The sequence below is a fragment of the Podarcis liolepis genome, assembly GCF_965112155.1.
Source record: "Podarcis liolepis genome assembly, chromosome: 10".
In the NCBI taxonomy this organism is placed as follows: domain Eukaryota; kingdom Metazoa; phylum Chordata; class Lepidosauria; order Squamata; family Lacertidae; genus Podarcis; species Podarcis liolepis.
In genome coordinates, this window is record NC_139562.1 from 24,559,337 (window position 1) to 24,586,992 (window position 27,656).

General features: G+C 41.5%; 1 long non-coding RNA gene across 4 annotated transcripts in view; it reads right to left on the reverse strand.

Annotated features, from left to right (window-relative positions):
* The window catches only part of LOC310687236, a 158,860-nt gene that overhangs the window by 97,877 nt on the left and 33,327 nt on the right, over positions 1-27,656 (reverse strand). For 3 of the 4 annotated variants that reach the window (XR_014516313.1, XR_014516314.1, XR_014516315.1), the window contains one exon: positions 3,793-4,278. The exons of the other annotated variant lie outside the window; for it this stretch is intronic. This is a non-coding gene — a long non-coding RNA (uncharacterized lncRNA). The remainder of the gene's footprint in view (positions 1-3,792; positions 4,279-27,656) is intronic. 4 annotated transcript variants of the gene reach the window in all.

The window sequence follows — 27,656 nt, forward strand, 5'->3', positions numbered from 1 at the left end:
ATTATTTTGGCTGATATCAAAGCTGTAGAGTCTGGGCTGTATCCTGCCCCCTTTGCTCTATTTATTATCTAGCTAGCCTGATGAAGAATTCTGGACAATTCAAAAGTTTGTGCACTATATTGTGATACTTTGCTTCAAAAATGTTTTGCACTAATGACTATTTTAAATATCCAATGCATCTTACATACACAGCCTTGACCCCATGTTGCCTCATAGCCTCTTAAGTATACCATCTATGCACTAACATATATATATATATATATATATATATATATATATATATATATATATATGAGAGTTTTGTGTAATGTTTTTTGGTTGCCCAAAGCACTTTACACCACACACATAATCTCAACAAACCTCACAAGATAATGGAAGTCAGTAATAGTACACCCATATTGCAGATGGAAAACCAAGGTTGATGTTCAAGAGCTTTGGGGGGGTTGTGGGGGGTTGTGTCAGAAACAGAAATTTTTCTTTCCTCAAGCTATACTATGTGCATTTTTGCACTCTTTAACTTGTCAATTCCCAGTGACTGATCTGTCATTTTTTCACTATGAGTAGTACTTTTAGTGAAGTGCAATTTTCATCAACTATTGATCTATACACCATGCTGCTGTGGAGCTGTGCATTCTGTTCTTTTCTTCTTAGCATAAAGAAGGTATAGAAATGAGCATAAGAAAATGCCAAATTGTCCAAAAATATTTATGACATTATGTCCAGGTGAATTAATTTCAGTGCCTAGACACTTACAAATCATGGATAATGTCTCACCTAGTGCTAAATTATCTGCTCCATTCAGGAACTTAATGTTTGCTTTAGTTTGTGTGTTTTTTGCTGATAACATAGAGAGTGGCCCAGTGCCACAGCACACAGCACATTAGAAAGCTCTTTTTTTCTGAGGTGGCCATAAAAGGCATTCATTTCCCTATCTTCAGTACAAAACAGGCACATGCTAATTTTCTGAGAGTGAAATGATGGTTTGGAAAGTAGCTAAAGACTTAAGCATTAAGTGACCTCAACCCATAATGCTGAAGTTATCTGGAGTCCAGTCCAGCCAGTGAGAAACCACTCTTAAGTCCCACTGATTTCAAGGGGGTGAACTGAGCAGGTGCTGAAATCCCTTCTATTGAAATTGCAGGAATTTAAAAGTCCTTAATTTAAGCTGGATTGTGCCCGCAATGTTTTCCAGTTTGCCTTGTTATCTGAAAATGCTAATACACCCAGAGAAACAAATCAAGGCTGGTTGCTTGGTGCGTTATTTATAGAATGCTATGTGCTGCAAGGCCTGAGAAAGCTCAGATGAGCTCACGGGAGCTAGAAGGCCTCAGAACATATAGGAATATAGGAAGCTGACTTACGCAGAGTCAGATCACTGGTCCATGTAGCTCAGAACTGAACACAATGACTAGCACAACTCCCCAGCCTTTCAGGCACAATACTTTCACAGTCCTATGTGGATATGCCAGGGAACTGAAGAGGGAACTTCTGCATGTTCACTTAGTATTAGGAATTTTAACATACAATCATTTGTCAATATAACACGGATCCTGCTTGCTGGGCTTTAAACCCAAATTATTAATCTGACTTCGATAGAAATGAATTTAAGTTTGTAACTATTAAAAACAGTGGAAATATAAAATATGCAATGACTTGTGATAGATATAGATATATAGAAATATCCTTGTCCAATTAGCTAGGATTTGTTTCACAATAAACTGCCATCAAATTTTCTCAATGTATAATGCCCAAGTTTAAAGCTTACAACCACCACCATCACACTCTAATTAAAGTCATATATATATAATCTATTTCTTCACTTCAGCTCTTGATTATGATATTTAATCCCATTTGAAACAGTTACACCCTGAAAGGACCTCTGTTTGAGAACATGTTAAAGAAATAGGGATTTCCATCTAGTGACAACACTTCAGCATTTTAAAAAAAAAATCCATATTGCAACATGGCACGCGATACATCAAATTACCATTGTAAAGTGCAAATTCTTTGCAACACTGGAAGCCATCACTGAACAAAAATACTACTAGAAGGGTTTTCAAAAGGAACATTTTTGGCTAGGAAAGAGACTTTTGACATTATTTATTAGGTTCAAAAATGTTTAACAAAAGGCCAACAATGGTCCTGTGGAAACCACTACATCTGAGGCACTTTCTCTTGTTAGAGGCCGGCATTGATTTGAGGATGGCCAGCATGAGTGGAACAATTCCCTCACACCAGTCAATGCAAGTGGGCATTCAGACACAAACAAGCACAAGCCTGTGAACAAGCCATATGGAAACATTGGGGGGAGGGGGGCAAGGGGAGGGGGGGCGAAGTAAACATTTATTAACCTCTTTGTGCCGAGATCGGCGGAAGGACAGGCCAGGAGTGAAGGAGACGGTCATGCCAAATTTCCACGAAAGACGGGGGTTTGCCCCGAGCATTTTTTCATAGAATATGGCGAAGCATGGAGAATGTCTGCAGTGCCATGGTAACTGAAGCTGTCCGGATCGTGGTTTGGAAGCCTGCTGGAGAAGTACCTTCCTTCCCAGAGAAAGTCTTTAGAGAAGGGTTGGTAGGAAGTTTGCTTCAGGCTTGGCTCTTAAAGAAACTCTTGCAGGCATGGGAGATGAGCCCATGTTGGAAAAAGAGCCATTCCTCGTGACCAGTGCTTTTGTTCTAAAAAAATGTTTAGCAGTACTCTCATTTTCCTACTCACTGAAATACTGCCCCTCAATGAGGCCAAACTTAGATTCACAAAATGTTTAGGGGTCTGCGTACCCCTGCATCCCCCCAGAAAATAAGCACTGCTCGTGACTGAGGAAAGCACTAGAGAAGCTTCCAAAAAACCCAACAACCTAGAGATAATGTACTCTGCACATGTACTTCTATATCTGAAAGAACATACACATACTAAAAACAAGGGAACATGTGGGATTTTTACGCACACAAGTCTGTTTAAAAATGCTGCTAAGGAAATGATGTGGTTAGGGAATTGTGTATGACAAAATTAAGAGCTGGCAATTGTTAGTGGAACTTCAGCCTTAAATGTTTAGGTAGAGGCTGCATCCTCCGGGCTCACAGAAAACCCCTTGAAGTGGGAGTTCCCATTCCTTGGACAAAAATTCTGATCTGAGTTTCAAGCAGAACTAGAATTTAGGAACATAATAAGCTGCCATATGCAGTCATTGGTCCATCTAGCTGAATACTGCCTACACTGACTGGCAATGGCTATCTAGTGTTCTAAATTTGTATGTATTAATAACCCATATAAAAGCAGCTCACCTTATATGGCATTTTAGCCTACACACTTTATGCTTGGTAGTGCAACCTTTTGTGATTATCTGCCCTCTGGCTCTTGCTATAAGGGGATAGATGAGCCCCCTAGTCAGTGATGAACAATGTTATCTGCATCGATAGTGACCAATGGAGCACAGTGGGATGACACTGTTTACCTGGCTTACCAAAACAGAGGTCGCTGTCAGTAACTGAAAGGGGTAAAGCAGTGGGGAGGTCAGTACAGTTTCAGCACAGCATTAGAAGTGTCAGCTTGACTCTGCCACTACACTTGCACCATGCCAATCTCCTTGCCACCTTGACTCCCCATCTCGGATACTGACAGCGACTTCCACAATGGGAAACTGGGAAAGTAATGCCACCCTACCAGCAGGTGCTGATTTGCGTGCCAATATGTGTACCTGTAGGGTGGACAGTAAGCTGTGTGTCTATGTTGTACCAAAATTCATGGGGCTTCCTTGAATGAGGCATAAGAACACAATATAAGTTACATACCTGGCCAATCAATGGTTTTGTATTTTAGCTGTTTCCGTTCTATCTGCAAGCTGCCTTGCACCCCAATCTGGGGGAAAGGCTTGTTGTTGTTGTTGTTTAGTCGTTTAATATTCTTACAACAATCTGTTTCCCTCTCAAAGGTGATTGGCTAATTACAGTTGAGGATGGCCTACGAAAATTTTCTGAATGGCTTCAGCCTCTGAAAATAATGAAGTTGCACTGCTTTGTATCCTGGCTGAATCGAGACATTCTACATTTCTGTCTGTGTTTACTCTATAGCAGTTTCAGTGTCTTCTGCTTTCTCCTTAATGTGTACACAGGTGGTCTCCAGGTTGATAGGTAGGTGAGGATATGCCATTGCTCCCATTCCAACCATCTCTTCCCCACTGGAGACAGAACTTGGTGGTGGCATTTTTGGAACATCATGTTCACAATGCACAAGCAGATTGGTTCTCACTGGCTGCACCTGTCCTCTTCTAAAACTGGCTGAAGAACACAAATAAACAGGAGCAAAATTAGAAGAACCCCAGATGCTTTGTCCTACCTGTTGCATCTGGACTTTTAAGTCTCCAATATATAGTTCCAAACTTGAATGCACATACAAAATCAGACCTAAAGAAAGAAATAGAGTTGCTAGAGCAATTAAAGCAAAGGCTGCCCATAGTATTTTTCACTGAGATATTCCAAGTTTACAGCATCTAACAAAATAAGTACATGTATGATAATTTGGTAAAGACTTAATAGAATTGGAGTGCTCATTCCACTGTAAAATAATAAAGCTTAATAAAATAATATTCTGCCTCATTTTATTAATCTGTTTATTCAAAAAGTCCTTTGCTGCACTCTAGATCCAAGTAAAACATATCCTACAAGAAAGCAGAAAAGAAAAAGCTTTGAAAGCCTTGTTGATCTGGAAGGCTACATAATTTTAATGGAAATTTGCACAATATGATTGAGACCTACCTACAACTCTCAGCTTCTGTTTTATAATTTTCTGTATTATGATTTGGTGATTATTAATGTGTCTTAATGCACAGTATTGTGTTTTGACTATGTCCTAAAGGGCAATGCAAAATACCATAAATAAATCAATAAATATTGTGGACTTTCATAAAGATGTGTACCAAATGTATTCTGTCTTAATCTCAAATTTTGGCTAGGATTCAGACTTAGTCATGCTTACAGTACATCCAGTGAAATAAATAGGACTATGAAATGGATGCCATACATCCGGAATTTATCAGACATATCCAGAATACTGCAGTCGGAAGCAGTGTCCAAGCAGAAGTTGCTAAAATATCCTGGAAAATCCGGACTTTGGGCAAAAAACAACAATTTTTCTGTACAGATTTTCGCTGTTTGAAATATGGCAACTCTAGACTATGACCAACTTCAGTAGGTCTATTCTAAGCATGGCAAGCAGAGTAATCCTATGGGGAACTTGAAGCAGCAGGGTTGAATGGAATGGCAGAGCTACTGCCATATCCAAAGTTCTGCCATTCATGCTGCCCAGGGTGAAAAGCTCAAGGCAGCACAGAAATCCTAAATGGGACTGGGGAGGAGTGCAGTACAATCCAAATCCCTGATACACATGATGACCAGGAAAGAAAGTGGGCAGATTTTTCTTTTTTGTTGTTGTTGTGCCAGGTCAAAGTTGGACTCCTCCTAGGGAAATGCAGCAGCTTTGTATCTGGTGGGACCATGCTGACTCTGATCCACTTCCACTTGTGTACTGATCCATTTCAGCACCCTGTGCTTTGTACTGCCAACCAAAACAGTGCCCCAGAAGCTTCTCAAGAGCCTGTCACCATCAGGTGACACAGGGACGTCTGCAGAGGAGTCGCCTCCACTAGCAGAGCCCAGCAGAGGGACACCTCCGCCTTACCCTACCCCTCTCCAGCAGCACTGTTCAGGGAATAAAGATTGTGGTGTATATCTGGCTCCATTAATGAAGCAATTATACTATTTCCTGGAATAAATAAGAACATTTTCCCTATGAATTTTGCGAAATCCACTTAATGGTGATCCTATGCACATTTATGTGGAAGCAAATAGGCTGCACAGAGGACAAGGGGTTTTGAAAATGCTGTCATAGTTGAACTGTTATATTCAGATAATTTTTAAACAATATTTATTAATGCCACCGCATATATAATTCACATTATCACCACCAGAAGCTGTGGAGCATACCTTAGAAGCACTATAATATTTGTTAGATAGGATTGGATTAAGCTGAAAATATTAGCTTATTTGCACTTAATGCTATAGATCTATATCTATAGAGCTATATAATGCTATAACATAGATATATAGTAGTGAATTAACAGTAAAATGCAATATCATTGTTAATAATTATGTCGCTTATCTGATTACTTTGCACAGATGGAGCTGCAATCTCAACTGCTCGTTAGAAGTAGTAGTTTGCCTAAACAGTAAAGCCTTTCAAAATATATCTGAGAATGCTATTCTTGAAGTCAAATAATACACTGTGTAAAGAGAGAGCAGGAGCATCTATGCTTGATTAATTAGGTTTGTAAGTATTGTTCAAGTACTAAACAATATTTCTAAAGATTTCAATAGTTCAAAGATTGCCCTATGGCAGTCTGGCCAATACATCTTCCAGCACAAACTGTTCACAAGCATTTTTCTTCCCAATATGTTGTCTTTGGTTGGTGCGACATTGTTTGAGTACACTTCTATTTGGGTCAAAGTGGTTTTCTTCATGTCACAGCAGTGGTGCTGCATACAGCACTTCGACCATACATCTTCCATGTCATTTCAGTCAAAGGCACTTGATGCTTCCTGGTGACCAATCTGGAATGGTCCAGCATTCGAACAGAGGGTCATATTGGCAAATCAAGCTTTTTTTAAAAAAAGAAAGAAAGAAAAAAGACAGGCATTGTTCAAAACTAACAAAAGGACCATTCTGAATATTAACATGTGGCCTTGGGTAAAGGTCACCTGTATGGCACATTCATCATATCTCAGGCCCAGGGTGAGGAAAAGCATCTTACAAATTCTGTCAAAAACAACCATTGTCAAAATAAGTGTTGAAAGCTGACAGCTGACGAGAGAATAATACACTTCTCTGAGTAATGATTTTCTTTCCTCTCTTTTAAAAATCCTCTCTGGTACCCTTTTAAACTGCAACGAATTGTTCCGAGGGTGAACTTTAAGACAAAGGAGCTATTCCTTGCTTTTTGCTGGTAGGGAGTTCTTTTAATTATGCTGTCCAATTATCAAATTAATTTAATAATCTGCCATAATTAGGCCAAGCAGTTTTGCCCTATCCAGAGGGAAGGACTCCAGCAAATCTAACCTCAGCAATGCAGTCAACTATGTGCAAACACACAGAGAGAATGTCATGCCAGTTTGAGTAGTAAATGAAAAGCACAAAACAAGGCTATTCAACTAAGTTTTATTCAGAGTATCCCGTTAAGGGACCTAACTTAGTCATTTCATTCATCTCAGTGGGTCTACTCTGAGTAGAATTTAGTTGCATATCACCCACAGAGTATGAGCATGAGTAGCCATTCCTTGGTGTGAACAAGACAGCTGCCTCTGTTAAAGGTGCAGAAAGGACAAAATACATCCAGCTTTTAAAGAAAGCAATAATGTAGTTAAATCACCCTCACTTGCAACACATTTGTATAAAACTTAAATATCCCCACTAAGCGACAAAGAGAGGAAGTATATTGGGTGATCTTGGTCTGGACCTTAAATCTCAAACTAATAGACCCCACAATGTTGTCGTGAGGACAAAATGGGGCAAGGAGCCGTATCCTCAGTTCATCGGATGAAGAGTGGGATAAAAATGAATAAATACAGAAATATAACAAGGATACTGATTGTTATTGCAAATAAATGTTGTTGTTTGTATTCCTGGGCATAGGAGATGGGATGTAAAGATATGGCTGAAATTGGCTATACAAAGACATTTCAATAGTCATATTTTAATTACAAGGGAAACAATTAATGCTATTGGAATGGAAAAGTCAGTGTAAAGTTTACAAAAATGTACTCTTATCTGGCCTTTGGAACATGCCTCAGGCCACACCTCTCACTGGTTCTGCTTTGCACCATTCAAAGAAGGTTCAGCAGAGATGATGAGAGAGGAGGTATCAGTGAGTCTAACAGCCCCTAGCAGAGATATGCCAGTGAGCCTCATGAAAGGGGTTTGCGAATTTTGATAGCATTAGCAACAGATCTATTTGTCAGAATCAGGTCATTGACAGTTTGCTATAACAGAGAGATGGCATGGGCAATTTTTAAAAAAGTAGTTTGGGAACTAGAAGTTATGGCAGTATGATCTCTCCACACCCCGGAATGTAGTAGGGTGGGAGTGCAGAGAAATCAAAATGCAGGTGCAAGATGGTTCCCCATCTCACTTCTTCCTAGACATTTTTCTCTCAGTGTTGCTCCAAGATCAGAAGTAACTCCCATGGTGAGGGAGCAGGCAATGGCTGAAATCTCAGAAGAATAAATGCAGGTGGAGGAACAGCTGAGCAGCTACTGCTGTCAGGTTTCAGCTCCACCCATACCTGGAACCTGGGATCTCCTTGGAGGTCCAGAAGGAACTGTCAGAAGAACCAGACATTGACACCCCAGGACCAGATGTTTTTACCACTAGTGAGCTAGGTTCTGGATCCCTTCTTCATTACCTCCAGAGTCACGGGAATCAAGGATGGCCCAGAACCTTTTGCCACCTGAGGCGAACCACAAAATAGTGGCCCTCCCACCAAGGAACAAGGGTGACATTGTCAAAGCACTATATTAGGTTTGGGAAAGAGGGATTGTGAGTAAATGCCTACTGAGATCAAGGCCTGGCTGCCAGCCAGGAACAGGCAGAGCCTCCAGCTCCTATACAGTTTCACTTTCTTCACTCTCAATCACAGCCTTCCGAAACTGGGGCAATGGACATCTGCTCATGGTGCATTTGAAATTGCACCTCACAAACCATTCTCCCAGTCCTTCCCCTATAGAAAAGTTATGCCACCAGAATTCTGACCAGGGATGCTCATGCAACCCTGTGTTCACCTCAGAAAGTGTTTGTGTGTGCTCCACATGAGCTAACAGACTTTCTCAGGGCAGGAGAAGGAAAGACAGAAACAGCAGGCTGGTGGATGCTTGCACCACCCATTCCTCATGGGGAAGGGACTGGGAACACATATCCTGTATTCCCTGGTGAGAAATGAATGTGAATTGTGTAAATAGCCACTTCCACTTTCTTCCAAGAGCACAAGAAGAACCCAGGAACCCCACAACCTAAACGCAACAGCACTCTCCCCACCTGTGATTCCCAGCAGCTGGTATTCAGAGGAATACTGCCTCTGACAACGGAGGCAGAACATAGCCGTCATGGTGACTAGTAGCCACTGACAGCTTCATCAGTTTGTCCAATCCTCTTTTAAAGCCATCCACATTGGTAGCAGTCACTACTTTTGATGTGAATTCCATCGTTTTGATGTGAATTCCATTCCTTTTGTTTGTCTTGAATCTTCCAATGTTCGGTTTCATTGGCTTTCCCAAAGTTCTAGCATTTTTAGTGAGGGAGAAAAACTTTTCTATAGTTTCTTTCTCCAGACCATGCATAATTCTGTATACCTCTATCATGTTCCTTCTTACTCACCTTTTCTCCAAACTAAACTGTCCCAGGGAAAGTCTACAGGCTCTGGAGTGGGCAGGTGAAGGGAATGGTGGTAGTGGAGGCAGGTGCTTGAGGACACAAACCTACTTGCAAGAAGTCAAAGAGGGGCATCTGCTGTTGCTTTTTTCCAATTTCTCATGACATCTCTGATTCTGACACATGGCTCATATCACCATATCTACTTGTCCTTCTTTCTTCTTTCTTCTTCTTTGGCGATCTCTCGTAGCCGAGTAAGATTGTCTTCCATAAACACGGTTTTAACAATGAGTCCGGAGGTGATTGTGGAGGCCAATTCTGGATCCACATGTCCTTCCACAGTGGGGACATTAGTTTCTGGGTGGGGGTTGATCAAGGTGTGGATCATACTACACTTAACATGGAAAAAAGGATGCTTGTTTTCCTTTGATGAATATCTATATTTTTGCTCAGGATAGCCTGGAAAGGGTGGGACTAAAAATCTTTTAACCCATATTACCACTGTCAACCGTGCTTAATTAAAATTTCATTCACTTTCCATGAATAGACTGAATTAATCTGATTCAGTTTTACAGAAACAAGAAGTCCAGAAAAAAAATCTTCCTTGCAGTTTTCTCCTTCTTCCACACTTGTCAGTCTTGAGAACAACGTTAAATCCAGATAGCATACAAGTTGCAAGTGCAGATGATGTTCTGGTCCTGTGATTGTTACCCTTCCTTCTTAAACTCTATTGTGGGTGGTGGGAGGGGAAAACAGGAAGGGGGGTACACTCCCCCCTCCCAGCTTGAACATTCTGAATCTAAAACAGCTCTTATCTTAACTTGCCTATGTGCAATTTACAAACGGGAAGAGAACAAATAGCAAGTAATTTAAATTTAAATTTAAAACCTCCTCTGTTTTCTTATCCCTTATCAAACTGCCAGCATTTTCCCCTCTAACAATGAGCTGAGTGTCACTGGTATAGCACAACCCCCCCCCCCCACATCCAACACACACACACACACACACACCAACCACAAACCAAGTAATCTCTTTCATCTAAAACCCCTGATCCCTTTAATAAACAAAATACGAAAAGGCAGTCAAAATTACGCCCTGCTTTATGAAAGAAGCAGGGAAATCCTGGGAGTACAATCCCCTGCTTGTTATTTTTCACAGGCCATGTGACCCAAAGTCATTCTGAAGGATAAAAAGGCAAGGGCAGCCACCAGATCCCTGCCATGATTTTTCCACAATTCCCAGCCTTAGTCCATCTGTTATTCAGAAGCCAAATGAATGGCATGTGTCAAGAGAGTCATCGCTGTGCAAACTGCTCAAAGAGCAGCCAGCCAACTTCCTTTTGCTTCCATGGCTTCAGCAATTGTTGCTGAGCCGGCCACCATATGGTGAATAATTAGTTTTTCGACCCCACTCTAGAAAAACGCTCATTCCATTGCCAGGCCTATGTGCATTAATGAACAGCAGATGACGAATGCCTGTACATTAACAAAAGTTTGGTTTTTTTAGAAAAAATATATTCAGCAGTAGCTCGTAGCCTAATCAAGTGACTGGGAGTACCAAAATAATTGTATTTTTGATTTTGGGCGGGGGGAATACTAAAGCCACCCCTATTATATTTTTTCTTTTAAAAAAGCCTGGCTCTGTTGATGTGCCTGCATCATTTTCTAGCCTAGAAATGCTGAAACCAGTATCCACCAAAGGAGTGACAACATAAGGTTCAGAAACCAATTATTTCTGGGTTTGAGGTTTGTTTAGCTGCACTGTGTAGACACGGTGTGTAAGCATAAGGAGAGTCCTGCTGGTTCAGACCAAAGCTCCATGAATCCAGCGTCCTCATTCACACTTCCTCTGGGAAGTCTGCTAGCAAAGCATGGACAGCCCTTCCTCATTGTTGCTCACCAACAACTGGCAATCAGTGGCACTGCTCAGCCAAAATATTCAACTCTCCTCATCACAGCAGCACTACATCATCATATAATGTCATTCCGTGAAACTGAGGATCCTGGAAAATGGCATGGCTGGTTGGCTGGCAGAGTGAACAGGAACACATTCTGCACTGCAATATTGTTCTGCGGGTCCCACTTGTCAATACTATTATCCATCATTATTGTATGTTATACAGTCTAGCAAGTTCTAGAGGTTCTCCTGGCCCTTCAGAGCAGAATTGGGGGCACAACTCAATGAGTTTATATTTCAGATTCCACTGTTGTGGAATCATCTTACTAAATACAAATGACAGCATCCAAAAATTAATGGATATGTATTCAGAGGACACAGATTCTGTTAAAATAGTGAAACTTGCTGTGTTTTTGTGAAGTGAGGACTTTATATCACCAATGTCTTAGACTCCACTTTATGAGCTTGTTACTGGTGGTTTGCACACCACATTTCCTAACACAGAGGCAATTCTTGAACATTTGTAAACATTGCTCATATCAAATAGTTTTATTAACCACAAAATTTGGGATCCCCTCCAAACTGGTGCCAAGGTTTTGTATTGATTTTGTACCATTTTGTACCACAAAGCCCGAATTTTGTACCGCCCTAATAAAGGTATGATGCAACTGGTGAAAGTTCATTCAGCAGCCTTAAAAAAATAAAAAATTACTTGCATTCTACCATATGTGGTCAAGAGAATTTAGTGAGTTCAGCAGCCTTAGTGATGGAAGGTTCTGCATTGCGAGATGTACATAAATTATGGCAAGTTAATCAACAATTAGGGACGTGGGTGGCGCTGTGGGTTAAACCACAGAGCCTAGGGCTTGCCAATCAGAAGGTTGGCGGTTCGAATCCCCACGACGGGGTAAGCTCCCATTGTTTGGTCCTAGCTCCTGCCAACCTAGCAGTTCAAAAGCACGTCAAAGTGCAAGTAGATAAATAGGTACAGCTCCGACGGGAAGGTAAACGGTGTTTATGTGCGCTGCTCTGGTTCACCCGAGGCGGCTTAGTCATGCTGGCCACATGACCTGGAAGCTGTACGCCGGCTCCCTCGGCCAGTAAAGCGAGATGAGCAAGATGGTCAGGGGTCCCTTTACCTTTACCTTTAATCAACAATTGTGTGTGAAGGAAATGCCATTTTCAGACATACTCATGTTCTATATAGGTGAATGGTTAGAGTGGGGGGAGGGTGGTGCCCAATGGACCATAAATCCACCACTGGTTACAGAACAGTGTTCTCTCTCTATATATATATCTCGCATAGTCTCTAGCCTGTGGCCCTAAACTAGTCAGCAGCTTCAGGTGCAATGAAGGATGCTATCCTGCCACTAGTGCTGAAATAAAATTCAACTGCCATTCCATTCAGCTTCTCTATGTGAAGCAGGGAGGAGCTGCCATCTTGCCTTTCACCAGCAAATACAATTGGCCAGCCCTGGATGAAGCTACACTGTATTATTCAGCCCTCCCACCACTCTACAAATTACTTTTCAACATTTGCTTCCGGAAAATATAAAAAATGGGGAGTTTTGAAATGAAATTAATTTTAGAAAACGTGTCAGGAAAAAGTCTTCTAAATTCCCACTGTGTGCTATCTAGTCAATACACAATGTCATTCAAATGTTAAAAAATCTCATCAAGTGAATGTAGTAAACAAAAAAGATCTCTACAAAGCATGATATTAAGACATTCCTAAGGCCTTTCTTGAATAGCTATCAATATCTTTTAAAAAATGCAAAAAGGTTTTTCATTTTCCATTTCAAAAAGAATATATTTCAAAGTCATTATGTAGTTGAGTGATTTTTAAAAGGCTCATAGAGACAGGCATACAATAATTCATGACCTGCATGTTAATAGCATTTGTGAAGCCATAACGATACATTGAGAGCAACAGGAATATCTTACATTATTTTATTTGTAGTTTATTATAGCTTGGCTGAGTGCTTGCTGTAGGTACCCAAACTATGATTTTGTTTATAAAATAAGTCTTTAAAACACACACACGCACACACATCAAAGGGCCAAATTCTGCCTTGGTTAAAGTCAATGCAAGTTTAGACCTGCCTCCAATACAAATCAAGATCTCATCTTTCTCTGTAAAATGCTGGACCCATTTGATTAATGGGAAAGTGTCTTTGATGGAGAAAAGGGCTGAAGTGAAACTGTTGCCAGAGAAGGCAACCCTGGCATTCCGCCAGGGATTTTAGGGCTAATGCTAATTTGCATGTAAGGGAGGAAATTGCAACTGCCATCCTCTTCTATATGAAGGTATTGTTGGCTCTAATCTAGACAGGACATCACATGTGAGATTTCAATAAACGATATGTCACATTTCCTTATTAAAACTGAAGTCAAGTTACAGGAAGGCATCCCGTGCTGGCTATCACCAGAGAGTTTTTAAAAAGCTTTATAGACAATCGCATCAAATCCTCTGCAATGCCAAGATTCACATATCAAGCCATTATCAGCGGGGGGGGGGGGGGAGGAATCATTTACATCCTCCATTTGTTTTCATTCTTAAAAGTGTCATTTATTTTGTTACTTATTCGTTTGAATTTCATTCATATTCATAAATGATTCCTAGCTAGTACATTCATTTTATTGATTGCCATCTGATTCTGATTCTCCTCCTTCTTTGTAACCCTTCGCTGATGTGTTCTAGCAGGACTCTTAACTAGACCAAATGGGGGGGAAAGGATTCTCATTCAGAATCAGAAGTCATTCATTTGAATTCCCATCCGTTTCTATAACTAAAACAAAACAAGCAAAGTTTGTTTGCGTTGTTTTGTTTAATTTTTGTTTTCAAAATGAACACACACTCCCTAAAGGGGAAATCGGAGAAACTTCAGTGGCAAGTTGATCTTTCCCAATCTGTCTATTATATACACCTGCAATTCATTCTTTCATGGATGTTAATAATTTGTCCCAATCAAGTTTATGTAGAGCCAGGAGAAAAATGGCAGATAGCAGGCAGGGGGCTGTAGCTAATGATGATGATGATGCATTAAGTCAGGCCAGGGTTTCCCCAACTTGGGTCTCCAGCTGTGGTTGAACTACAATTCCCATCAACCCTGACCACTGGTCCTGCTGGCTAGGGATGATGGGTGTTGTAGTCCAACTACAGCTGGAAACCCTGAGTCAGGGTTTACTACAGACTGCATATAGGACTGCATGAGCCACTCCATCAGCTCCGCTGAAAGACCAGCTTCAACAGACACCTTTATGCTATGTCTATAGCAGATGGAAAGAGGCCAGGTCTGTTTAGCTCCTTCTCTTCCTGAACTGTTTCCTGTCAAGCTGGTCATTTATAAGAACTCCGCAACTTTAAGAGTAGGAGTTTGCTTATTTCCCTTTTTCCTTTGGTGTCCTGCCTAAGGGCAGGTACTCCCTTCTTCATTACTGATCTTATGTAAGCTGCTCTGGAAACCTTTTGGCCTGAAGAGTGAGGCAAAAATGCTTTAAATAAATGCTTCCATATTATAAATTTCAGCCAAATGTGTACTGCCCTTTAATGGCACCTCCAAATGTCTTGCCCTGGTATAGTCTGCCACATCCTGTAAAATTCTTTGTCGATCACCTGTAGCCGAGTAGAATTGTCTTCCATGAACACGGTTTTAACAGTGAGTCCGTAAGTGACTGTGGAAGCCAATTCTGGATCCACGTGTCCTTCCACAGTGGGGACATTTGTTTCCAGGTGGGAGTTGATCACGGTAAGGGTTTGCCAAGCGTGCCTTCCTCTTAGCACATTTCTCCCTATCATCCAGAATTCGAGTGTCTTCAAAGTCCATGACACCTTTGGTAAAGGCTGTTCTCCAACTAGAGCACTCATAGGTCAGTGTTTCCCAGTTGTCGGTGTTTATACTACATTTTAGATTTTCCTTGAGAGAGTCTTTAAACCTCTTTTGTTGACCACCAGCATTACGCTTTCAATTTTAAAGTTCAGAATAGAGTAGTTGCTTTGGAAGACGATAACCTGGCATCCGCACAACATGACTAGTCCAACGAAGTTGATGTTGAAGAATCACTGCTTCAACACTGGTGACCTTTGCTTCTTTCAGTACACTGACATTAGTTCGCCTGTCTTCCCAAGTAATGTGTCAATTTTTTCAGAGATACTGTTGGTGGAATCTTTTGAGGAGTTGGAGATAGCGTTTATAAGGGGTCCATGTTTCACAGGCATACAGTAAAGAACCTGCAAAATACTAGGAGGCCGACATGCACATTGCTGTCATTTATAATATGGATTGTGTTACTATACTGCTATAAGCAAAATGCCAAGAGAAGAAAGGTGGACATAAGGAAATGCTATAAAGAAAGAAAAGCATTGCAAGATTACAAAGGGTTCTAAATTGTATTTTATTTTAAACGAAGCACATGTCCACCTTGCGTATCCAGAGTGCTGCTATTGTCCATATGGACACCATCTCCTTGATCTCAGAATTAATTAGATGGTCTGCACATGGTGTTGGGTCAAAGAGAAAGATGTTGCTGATCTACTGACCACCCCATCGCCTGGCAGCATCCCTGATCAGGCTGGCCAAGGTGATCTCTGAAGACCCTAAAATTATAATCCTGACTGACTTCAATATTGCCGCAGAGGCTGCTGACAGGCCAGCTCAAGATTTCATGGCCTTCATGACAACAATAGACCTCTCTCAGATGGTCACTGGTCCAACATACCAGGCAGGACACAGTCTTGATGTACTCTTTGCCCCAGGTGATATGATGGATGGACTGAAGACAGGGGGAAGATAGGGTTGCACTCCCCCTTAAGGAGCAGATTTTTAGTTTGGGGGTGCTTCTGGATCCAATTCCTGGAGTGGGAAGGCCTTGCCACAGTAGTTCCTACGTTGGTTACTTCAGTACTGGATTACTGCAATGCACTCTATGTAGGGATTCCCTCGCGCTTGATCAGGAAGCTGCAGTGCATAATGCTGCAGCACAATTGCTGACAGGAAGTGGGGCCTTGTCAGCATATGACACCTGTGCTCAGAGATCTGCACTGCTTGCTGATTTGTTCAAAGTTTTAGTATTAGTATATGAAGCCGTTACCAACTTGGGACCAGTTTACCTACAGCATCACCTTACCCCTCATGTGCCCAATCGACTGCTTCGATCAGTGGAATTGGCAGAACTACAGGTGTCACATAATACCTGTTCTGCATTTGTAAGAACTCAGTCATTTAGTGTGGCAGCGCTTACACTTTGGAACTCCCTGCCTATTGAGATCAAGCAGGCACCTTCACTGTACTTTTTATGGTGCCTACTAAAAACATTCTTGTTTAGACAAATCTACCCAGATGCTTATAGGAACGCGGGTAGCGCTGTGGGTTAAACCACAGAGCCTAGGACTTGCCGATCAGAAGGTCAGTGGTTCAAATCCCTATGAAGGGGTGAGCTCCTGTAGCTCGGTCCCAGCTCCTGCCAACCTAGCAATTTGAAAGCATGTCAAAGTGCAAGTAGATAAATAGGTACCGCTCCAGCGGGAAGGTAAACGGCATTTCCGTGTGCTGCTCTGGTTCGCCAGAAGCGGCTTAGTCATGCTGGCCACATGACCCAGAAGCTGTATGCCGGCTCCCTCGACCAATAGAGTGAGATGAGCGCCACAACCCCAGAGTCGGTCACGAGTGGACCTAATGGTCAGGGGTCCCTTTACCTTTACCCAGATGCTTAGAAAGTTAGTGTTTTAATATTTAAACTTGTGTATGTTTTAAGTATGGTTGTGATTTTTCTTGATTTTTCTTGTTTATCTTTTGTAAACCACTTGGAGGTTTATTTTAACAATCAAGTGGTATATACATTTTATGAAACAAATAAATAATAAATCAGTAATGATGAATAGAATCCAAGTATATTCTTAGCTATAGAATTCTGTGCAGTTTTTGAAGGAATCATTGCAAATACCTGAAAGAACGTGAAACCTTTTACCACAGTGTAAATAAAAGTCTAACTGACTCCAAAATGCCGCAAAATGCAGGAAGCATAACTTACTGGAGGAGATTTCTCTAAGTCTCAGTGCCTACGATACTCATATAAATGCCCTCTCTTTTGTTCAAGTACAGCTCCAAAGCATAACAATAAAAGAAAAATACAAAGCAGGGGAGGCACCAGGGAGTGAATGCAACAGTGTTTTATTAATCCATGTGATTAATCCAGCATGCTGAGGAAGATTCTTTACAGAATCGAAACGTTAATGTTTTTGATCCACATGGATTAAGGAAATACTGTTGCATTCACTCCTCGGTGCCTCCTCTGCTTTGTGTTTTGTGGCTTTTTTAAAAATTCTTTAGAAACTTGCAGGGACAAAAGAGGGAGCATTTATAGGAATACAGCAGCGTGGGGACTTTGATAACCGCCCTACTTCCCTCCCCACATAGATACGATGCGTCCAGAATTTTATTTCAGAGTTTCAAGCCTGCAGTTTGAATTTTGCATCATTCCCCGAGAACTAAACTATGAGAAAACAAAAGGATTAAGAGAAATGGCTGCACCTTCTCTGAGCATTCAGACTTCACATATCAGACGCTGTGCAGCAATCAAGCAACAATTGTGTACAATAATTAGTTGCTGCTTTTAAAATTTGGAGAATTAGTACCTTCTAATAATTAAAGAAATAAAAACTGGGTTGTTCTAACAGGACTGTATTCACACATGTATGCTAGCAGGTCCACTTCACTTAATTCAAAACTGGATCTCTTTTAATTCATTTTGAATTCAATATATGACCTAAATGTCTTGCATCACTCATGCCCTCCAACACGAAGTGGCCCAAAACCAGGATGCAATATTCCAGGGCAACACTCCCATGCAAGTTATGTGACCCGTGTGAGATTAAGGCCCCCCAAAAAACGCTTCTGGGTGGCATGGCATGGAAAATCACATTTTGCAGCACCACGCAAGTTTGCCACCCCAAAATTGCGTGAGATTGCAGAGGCCATTTTGGCCACTGTCCTCTAGTGAGAAAAAATGGGATGTTCCTTTTTCCTAGGGAAGTTGACAGGCATTATCACTGTGACTGAGCCTTGATCTCCAAATTAAACTAAAGAGCCCTTCTAGCTGTCCCTGAAAACCAAGTGGGCTTTTTAACTGAATGCTCATAAACCTTACTTGCTCTTTCCAATTCAGTTCACCTTCCCCAAGCAACAACAACAAAAAGTTTTAGCTTCAAGAAAGGTGAGGTGGGGGGGGGCCAAGATGAAAAGGCCCGGTGGGATATTAATCTATTGTAATCACTCTGTTGGCCATTCAAGAGCAGAATATAACTTTTAAAATAAATTTATAAATAATCATGTCTTCCTTGCCTGGCCAACTCTGTGTAGCAAAAGGCCCCCACAATGATGTTGAAAAAAAATATTGATTCTCACTTAACCCTGCATTGCAGCTGTACTGTAAAGTATAGTATCCTATTCAGGTAAAAATGCTGTAGCATAAACTAATTTTCGTAGCATGAACTGAGCATCAGAAGGGGACAATAGTATATAAACCTACTGCTGAACGGTGCATAAGGATGCAAGAGAAGTAAACTACCCGTATTTACTCGAGTATAAGCCAACCCGAATATAAGCCGAGGCACCTAATTTTACCACAAAACTTAGAAAACTTACTGACTAGAGTATAAGCCTAGGGTAGGAAATGTCGACAGCAACAAAGGCGGCGGAGGAGGAAGGAGCAGCCCAAAAGGCATGAGCAGCAGCAGCAAACAGTAAGTGGGACCCTCACTCGAGTATAAGGCGAGGGGGCTTTTTCAGCATAAAAATATACGGTAATTAATGCTCAAGTAACCATGGAAGTAAGGACAAAGAAAGAAAAAGATACATATGAATGTACCCACAAGATGTGTCTTTGGCAGGGAAAAGTCAGGAGTCAGGCAAAGCATTGTTTTCACAAGTCTATCACACAACAAAGCCCTTAAAGATGAATACCACTTTAAGAGCACAATTAAGTAATCCCTATTGGGGGGAAATGGGATGCGGGTAGCACTGTGGTGTAAACCACTGAGCCTTGGGCTCGCTGATCAGAAGGTCGGCAGTTCGAATCCCCACAACGGGGTGAGCTCCCGTTGTCCGGTCCCAGTTCCTGCCAACCTAGCAGTTCAAAAGCACATCAAAGTGCAAGTAGATAAATAGGTACTGCTCCGGCGGGAAGGTAAACGGCGTTTTCGTGCGCTGCTCTGGTTCGTCAGAAGCAGCTTAGTCTTGCTGGCCACATGACCTGGAAAAACTGTCTGCGGACAAACGTCGGCTCCCTCAGCCAGTAAAGCAAGATGTGCACCACAACCCCAGAGTCGTTTGTGACTGGACTTAACTGTCAGGGGTCCTTTACCTTTTTTTATTGAGAAAAATGTGAAGTACCCACTTAGCTATAAAACTAGAATGGTCGGTCTTCTTGATTTCAGCAGGAAATAATACTACGTATTATTCACAAAGTGCCTTCCAAACAGCAAAAGCAAAGGAGAGCTACCTGCCCACAAGGCACATACAATCTAATTTGCAATGCAGGATGAGTGCTGAGGAATCAGAGATGGAGAACCTGTAACCCTCCAGAAGTTGTTGGATCCCAGCTTCCATTGTTCCTGACCATTGGCCATGCTGACAAGAGTTGGAGCCCAGCCACAGGTTCCCCACCCAGCCCTTGTAAAGATGTTGCTAAGCTTGGAACATGAACAAATATGAGAAGTTGCCTTATTCAGAGTCAGGGCATTGGTCCATCTAGCCTAGCAGCCCTCTAAGTACTCAATCACAAAGCTCTCCAAGCTCTACTACCCAAGATCCTTTTCTAGGAGATATGGGAACTGATCCTAGGTCTTTCTGCATGCAGAGCATACCCTCTACAACTGTGCTACAGCTTCTCCTCAAAGTGCAACTCACATGGTAAATGACCACTCAAGACCACTAATGTTTGATGTAGTATTCTTATCACTGATTTCAGAAATCTAGCTCAATCATAACGACTAGATACATGATCTATCTACCCCTAATATATAGCACTACACACACAGGAAGATAGCTGTTCCCTACCACTACTACCATTTATACCAACACCACCATTCTTACACATTGTGCTACATACACTGAACATAAGAAGTTCCAGTGGCCCACCTAGTCCAGCATCCTGTTCTCTGGCCACCCAGATGCCTATGGGAAACGTGCAAGCAGGACCCAAGCACAAAATCACTCTCCCCTCCTGAGTTTTCCTGAAACTGGTATTCAAAAGCATTACTTCCTCCAGCCATGGGAGCAGAGCACAGACACCATGGTTAGTGTCTCTAGCTGTTCCTGAAAATTGGGGGGGGGGGTCCCCAAACCCAAACAATCCTGTGGTATTCAACAATCCTGCTCTTCTCTGATTCTCATGGTGTACAGACTACATATGCTTCTGATGCTTTACAGTTGTTACCGATAGCAGATTTTAATATGTTTAGGGTACACACCATATATTTTTTTCAGCCACTTGTAAAGTTGCATTATTGTCACAGTGTGCAATATGTGTAAGCTTTCCTAAATGTAAGCCTCTTACACAGAAAGGGCTTCCCACTATGAACCAGAACCTTTTCTCAGCAATCACTCTGAGATAAACTATAGCCCTTAGTATATAGAGAAAAATTCCCATTGTACTTTCCTTTTGGCCTGGCACTGATCCTCCTTTGAAGCTGAAGACAGCAGAGAAAATGTCTTACTCCTTGCTGAGTAAATATTTGACCCCAGATTGGAAGCAATGAACAAACTGGACCTTCTGCTTTTCAGAGACAGTTAATAGCTCAGTGGTAGAGCAAATGCTTTGCATGCGAAAGGTCCCAGGTTCAATCCTTGGCATCTCCAGGTAGGGCGGAGAAAGAATCCTTCTGAAACCCTGCAGAGCTACTGCCAGTCAGTGTAGACAATACTGAGTATGATGGACCAAGAGTCTGATTCCATTTAAGGCAGCTCACTATAACGCCTCCTGCTGAGTTCTAACAACCCAAAGGTATTGTCATGGCTCTGCATGTCAAGCTGCAGCATTCGGGAAGTTCTGCATAACTTGTTTGTTAGCCAGTGAAACTTTTATGTATCAAATACACAAAGAAGAACAATCCCAATAATGCACATTAAACCAATCAGCACGTTCACCGATTATTCCAAAAAGAATGCAAAGTATTTGGAACAGTGTGTTGAGGCCTTGGGAAATGCTCCATATATTTATGGGGGTGTTATTATATTAATTGTGCTATTAAAAAACATATATGGGAAAAACCTATTTGGGGCATAGCCCTAATATATTTTATCTGCCACCTAACTTAACTTTATTGAGTCTTGGAAGATCTGTTTCCTGCTTTGCAGGTGGGGCTGACTGACTGACTCCTGCTGCAAAAGCTATGGTTGCTGAACAGATGTTTGGGCTGGGGTATTGGGGGGTTCTTGGAGGGGAGTTGTTGCTCTTATTGATATTAATTTTTATCTTTATTTTAGATCTTATGATCTATGTGGAAATTGTTCAATTTGGGTTGTGTATTTTTTGATGTTTCATTTACTGTTTTTGACTACTTTTGTAATGTTGTAATTATGTATTTTTTCATGTTGTTAGCTGCCTTGAGCATGGTTTGAACTAAGGAAAGGTGGCATTCAAATAAAACAGTATGTATGTACATGTATGTATCTTAATTCCCTTTCTCTTGCACTACAATGACCTATCTGATGCATTTGTACCATTTACACTCTCTTTAAGACTGCAATCCTATACATGGGGCTAGGAGTGAGTCTCAATGGAACTTACTGGTACTTCTGAACAGATAGATATAGGACTGTTTCTTATTGTTATTTATTAAATTTGTATACCACCATTCATCCATAGATCTCAGAGTGGTTCACAGCATAAAAATACAAGATAAAAACACAAGACACATAATAAAAACAAGAAGACCAAAATCAAACAACAACCTCCTCCCACCACCAGTAGTAACAACTGGTAAGGCTATCCCTGTTCAGATAAGGGTGCGGCTGGGGCACCAGCCAAAGATGATGGTTGTCACCTGAACCTCAAGCAACAGCAAAGGATCCAGAAGTACCCCTAAGGTGGAGTGTAATCCCATCAACAGCAGGCAACCTCCCATCCATCTGGTCTATGGAACCACCCACTACAGGTGCCTCAGTCTTATCTGGACTGAGTTTCAGTTTGTTGGCTCTCATCCAGTCCATTACTGAGACAAGAAAATGGTCCAAAACACCTGCAGATGTACAGGAGAAATAGAGCTGTGTGTCATCTGCTTATTGCTGACAACACTCTCCAAACCTCCAGATACCCCCACTCAATGATTTCATGTAGATGTTAAACAGCAAGGGAATAAAAACAGGCCACATTGAAGATTCCAAGGGGCCAAAGAACTCTCCGAGCATCACCTTCTAGAAACATCTATCCAAGTAGGACTGGAACCATCGCAAGGCGGTCCCACCCACCCCTAACTCGGACAGCTGCTCCAGAAGTACACCATGGTTGATGGTATCAAAAGTCGCTGTGAGGTCAAGAATTAACAGGGACACATTCTGTCTGTCTCTTTCCCAACAGAGGTCATCATACAAAGTAACCAAAGCCGTTTCTCTGCCAAAATTGGGCCTAAACCCAACTGAAATGGATCTAGAAATGGATCAGTTTCTTCCAAGAGTGCCTGGATCTGATTCACGATCACCCGCTCAAGAACCTAGCCCAGGAAGGGGAGATTGGCACCTGGCCCAGGAAGGGGAGATTGGCAACTGGCTGGTAGTTACTTAGATTTTCCAAATCCAGGGAGGGTTTCTTGAGGAATGGTGTTACCACTGCCTCCTTCAAGCAGGCAGGGACCCTCCTCTCTTGCAAGAAGGCATTAATCACCTCCCTGGCCCACTGAACGCCTAACTTCTCTAAATGTTGCAAAAATAGTTTTCAAAAGTTTACGCATCATAAAATATGTATTTCAATATGTATTTGGAAGCAAGTAGCTTTTAAATACATATTATAAGAAGTCTTTTAAAAAATCACAGATTAATATGGAAAAACTGAATGGTATTATGAGTAAACTGTGCTATAGTAGTACAGGCTAAATTCAGGCGATCCACCCACCCCTGTTTTGAATTTCATTGTGTCTGCTCCATTACTGATATTCTGCTTTGAATTTTCTTGGGTGGCTAATAATGTTTTGCAACATGCCATGATACAGCAATGTACAAACGGAAATTTAAAAATGGGTGTGATTCTACTAATGAGTCCCAGCTGTGGAAGCCCATCCAAGGACTCAAGGACTTTTGCTTGCACCATGGGACTTTCCTTCCTCTCCTCCCAAGCACCCCAGAACCCTCTGCAATTGGCACAGAAGTGTCCAAAGATCCCCCAAAACAGCATACAAGGGAAGGAGAAGGAAGATTGTTCTGTCTGACAAGCTGAAAAGCTTGCCCTGTCAGAACAACTGACACAGTGCAACATTTAATTCCTCCCATTATAACTTAAAAGGTGAGTTTTTTTTATTTTAAAAAATCATTGTAATGAGATATGCCTTTAATTATTCTTTTTCCATTATAGATGAACTAAAAACAAGGTTTTACATGCTACTCATCAACCTCTTTCAACAAGGCAGACTTCCTCACCACCAGAACAGTAAATATTGATCTTCTTGGCCGACGGTATACTGTACCTCATACTGCATGGACAACTTAAGCATCTGCTTGTTACCACAAGCAACCTCCTTTTGTCAGAAAATAAAGCCAAGTGGCATTATACGCTATCGGTTTCACATAGCAAATATTGAAGAGAAATAAATTTCTCAGCATGAAAGATGCCATCTTTAGATTTCCTTTCTGAAGTAGTGTTTGCTTTGGGCCTACGCACACTCCAGGCACCTGTACTGTTCAGTTTTACGTTTGCCAAGATCACTGTGGCTTCCTGGATTGTTTTTTTTTAATTATCAATGTAGGTTGAAGAGGTAGAGTTCATTCAATTTTTTTTTTTAAGGAGACAATGACATTCACCAGCCTACACACATATGTACACATGTGTAGCCACCTCCTGGAAGCTTCCAGGACTGCAAGGTTCCAGCAGCCAGAGAAGTCCTAATGAAGTGAGAGATGAAGCAGTTGTGACTTCTCCCTCACTCTCTTTCCCCTGTTCCTGTTCTTTCATCCCTCAGCTGTGTGGTGTGACAAGCAGAACACTGTGGAGAAGCCATGTCTGCCTTTACAGCTGGCGTAAGCAGGCAATGCATCATAGAATCATAGAACTGTAGAGTTGGAAATGGCCACAAGGATTATATAGTTCAGCCCCTTGCAGTGCAGGAATATTTCACTCAACATGGGACCCAAGCCCACAACCCTGAGATTAAGAGTCTCATGCTCTACCAACTGAGCTATCTCTCAGGATGCTATCAACCATGATATCCTATTGGAGCGGCTGTCTGAGTTGCGGGTGAGTATCTTAGGAAACTGCCAAAGTCCCACTACTGCCAATGCCAGTCATCTGGGCCTCCTTTACTCATGCTTCAGTGAGCACCAAATGGTTCCAGTTACAGATAGGTAGCCGTGTTGGTCTGCCATAGTCAAAATAAAAAATTCCTTCCAGTAGCACCTTAAAGACCAACTAAGTTAGTTCAAATGGTTGACAATGTAATTGAATATAATGCCCTGGAGGCATTGAATACAATTCCGCAAGGGATCATGGGGAATTACAGTGCTAGTCACCCAGCACTCAGAGGAGGAGTGCCACTTCCTCTACTACCACGGTCCTCCTCCCTGTATGTCCAGTTACCCAGACCACATTACTGGATGAATGGGCAGTTAAATGGCAAATGCAATTCAGTGTAAGGAAGTGTGATCTTTCCCTTTATTGTAAGCAAGTTTAACTTGTAAGCAAGTTAATGTGAGCAAGATTCTCTTTCTTCTGCTGAGTAACCTGTGAACCACTTCAAGACAATGGAAATTAAGCAGAATAGAAAATGATTTAATAAATAAATCTAGTGACGCACATTGGGGCAAAAAATAATGTTAAATTTGCATATATGCTTAGTGGGTCTTAACTAGTGGTGACTAAGACCTTTAGGTTGTAGTGGTTGGCTTGCTGAAGATGTGCAGCAGCTGTGAAAAGGGTGAATTCATTGGCAGGGACCAACAGGCAAGGGATTGAAAATAAAACTGACAATATCATAATGCCATTTATACAAATCCATGGTGCAACCGCACTCTGAATAGTGCACATATTTCTAACACATCTCAAAAATGGTATTGTACAACTGGGAATGACTTTTTAAAAGCAACCAAATGATCAAGGGGCTGGAACAACTCCCCTATAAGGAAAGGTTATAACATATGTAGAAACTTATGCACATCATGGAGAAAGTGGGTAGGGAAAACTTTTTTTTCATTTCTCATGAAATTAAAATTTAAGGACATCCAATGAAACTGAACGTTGGAAGAGTCCGGATAGACAAAGCAATAACTTCCATACCCAGTGCATAAACTGAATGAATGACCATCAACTTGGATGGCCTTAAAAAGAGGGTTAGGATATCAGTGGCTACTAGACATGGTGGCTATGTTTTACCTCTGCTTGTCAGAGGCTCTATTTCTCTGAACACTAGTTGCTGGAAATTGTAGGTGGGGAGAGCACTGCTGCACTCAGGTCTTCCACAGGCATATGACTGCTAACTATAAAAAGCAGGATGTTGGACTAGATGGGCCTTTGGGCTGATCCAGCAAGGTTTTTCTTATGTTCTTATGGTGGAAATATTAGAAAGGGAGGGGCCGAAATGGCGCTCCTCAAAACCCCATGCCGAGGGCTGCTGAGAGCCTCCACAAACCTGGAGCCAGCCCTGGCAACCTCATCTCATGCTGCCTTGAAGAATTTAAAAGTTCAGCACAGGACCTTCCACTTGCAACCTGGTAATACTAACTGTAAAAGAAAGAAACAAAAAAAGCTAGAACCAGATTCAAAAGGATGGGGACCATTAAAAAATTCATATCAATTGCCTTTTTTGTTTTGGATTCCCCTGGCCCAAGCCATCTTTATCTAAAGAAAGTGAGATGGATAGAAGAAAAACTGAGTAATCATGAAAGATAACCACCCCGACTAAAGTATAAATGAAAATACTTTTAAAACAGGAAGTAAAAGTTGCATTAAGATGATTGCTCCTTGAATACCCTCTGTGGCAAAACATTCGCTGCCATCCCAGAGATCTTACTACATACAAAAATCAGTCTCAATTATATATGTTATAGCTTGTATATATTTTTTTCTAAAAAAGAAAATTAAATTGCTTTATTACTCTCTCCCCCCTTTCTCAAAAAGCATACCTACAAGTGAACTGAAAACTGCTACAGTTAGCCAACGTCGACTGCACTCTCATTTAAGAGTTATTATGTTAACTCTGTGTGATGGGTGCACACAGAATTTCAATTTAGTTTTCATGAAACATCACGCAGCAAGGTAAACAATCAATATGTACCTGAGAAATATCCTAGATAATGTATTGGCTCATTAACAAGAATATTGGTTAGTGCTGAAGTCCTGAAATTAGAATCAGAGAACAATGGCCCTGGATGAAAGCAGAAGGCCAAGGCCCTAAGGCAGTGTTGCCATTCAGAAGCACATCAGCTCTCATAGATTAACCAGCAATCTGGGCCAGACTGTGCAGCAAGCAGAGCTTGGAAGTGAACAAGGTGCTTTAGAGTAGATAAGTAAGTTAACCCACAGGCTATAGGGGAGGGCTGGACAACAGCCCACAGACAGCATGGACGTCAATTATTCCAACTCTTATTGGACTAGAACGATAGTTTCTCTGAAACGGCCTTTCAGAGAGAAAATTCTGTATGATGCTGAACTTCTTCTCAACTCCTGTGAGATCACTTGTGCTTCTGAGCCACTCTTTTTTTAAAAAAAGAACAAATATAAGAGGCAGCTCCTGGATCTGGAAAAGATGGGAGAGGGACATAGGAAAAGGTGGGAGGTGGGTATACTCTCCACCATCAACAGGTACTTTCTGTTCCTTGTTGCCAAAGTGGCCCCACCTTCTTAAAAAACATGGTCACATTAAAAAATTTTTTGGGAAAACTACCTACCCTACAAATGTAAGGATGTCTCAGGTCTTGCAAGGAAACAAGGCCCTTATTTGTGCATTGCTTTAAACCGAGTTTAGCTTCACTATAATTTGAAGGTGAACCCATAGGATGCTATAACTTCACTTGTTTTGGACACTGCTATGCCAGCATCACAAATGCATGTTGATGTTTTGGATAGAAGGCTTCTGCCTCCCTGGGATGGGATCCTAACCCCTGAGAGGACTCATTGGGGCATGCCACCTGGCAACAATAGAAGC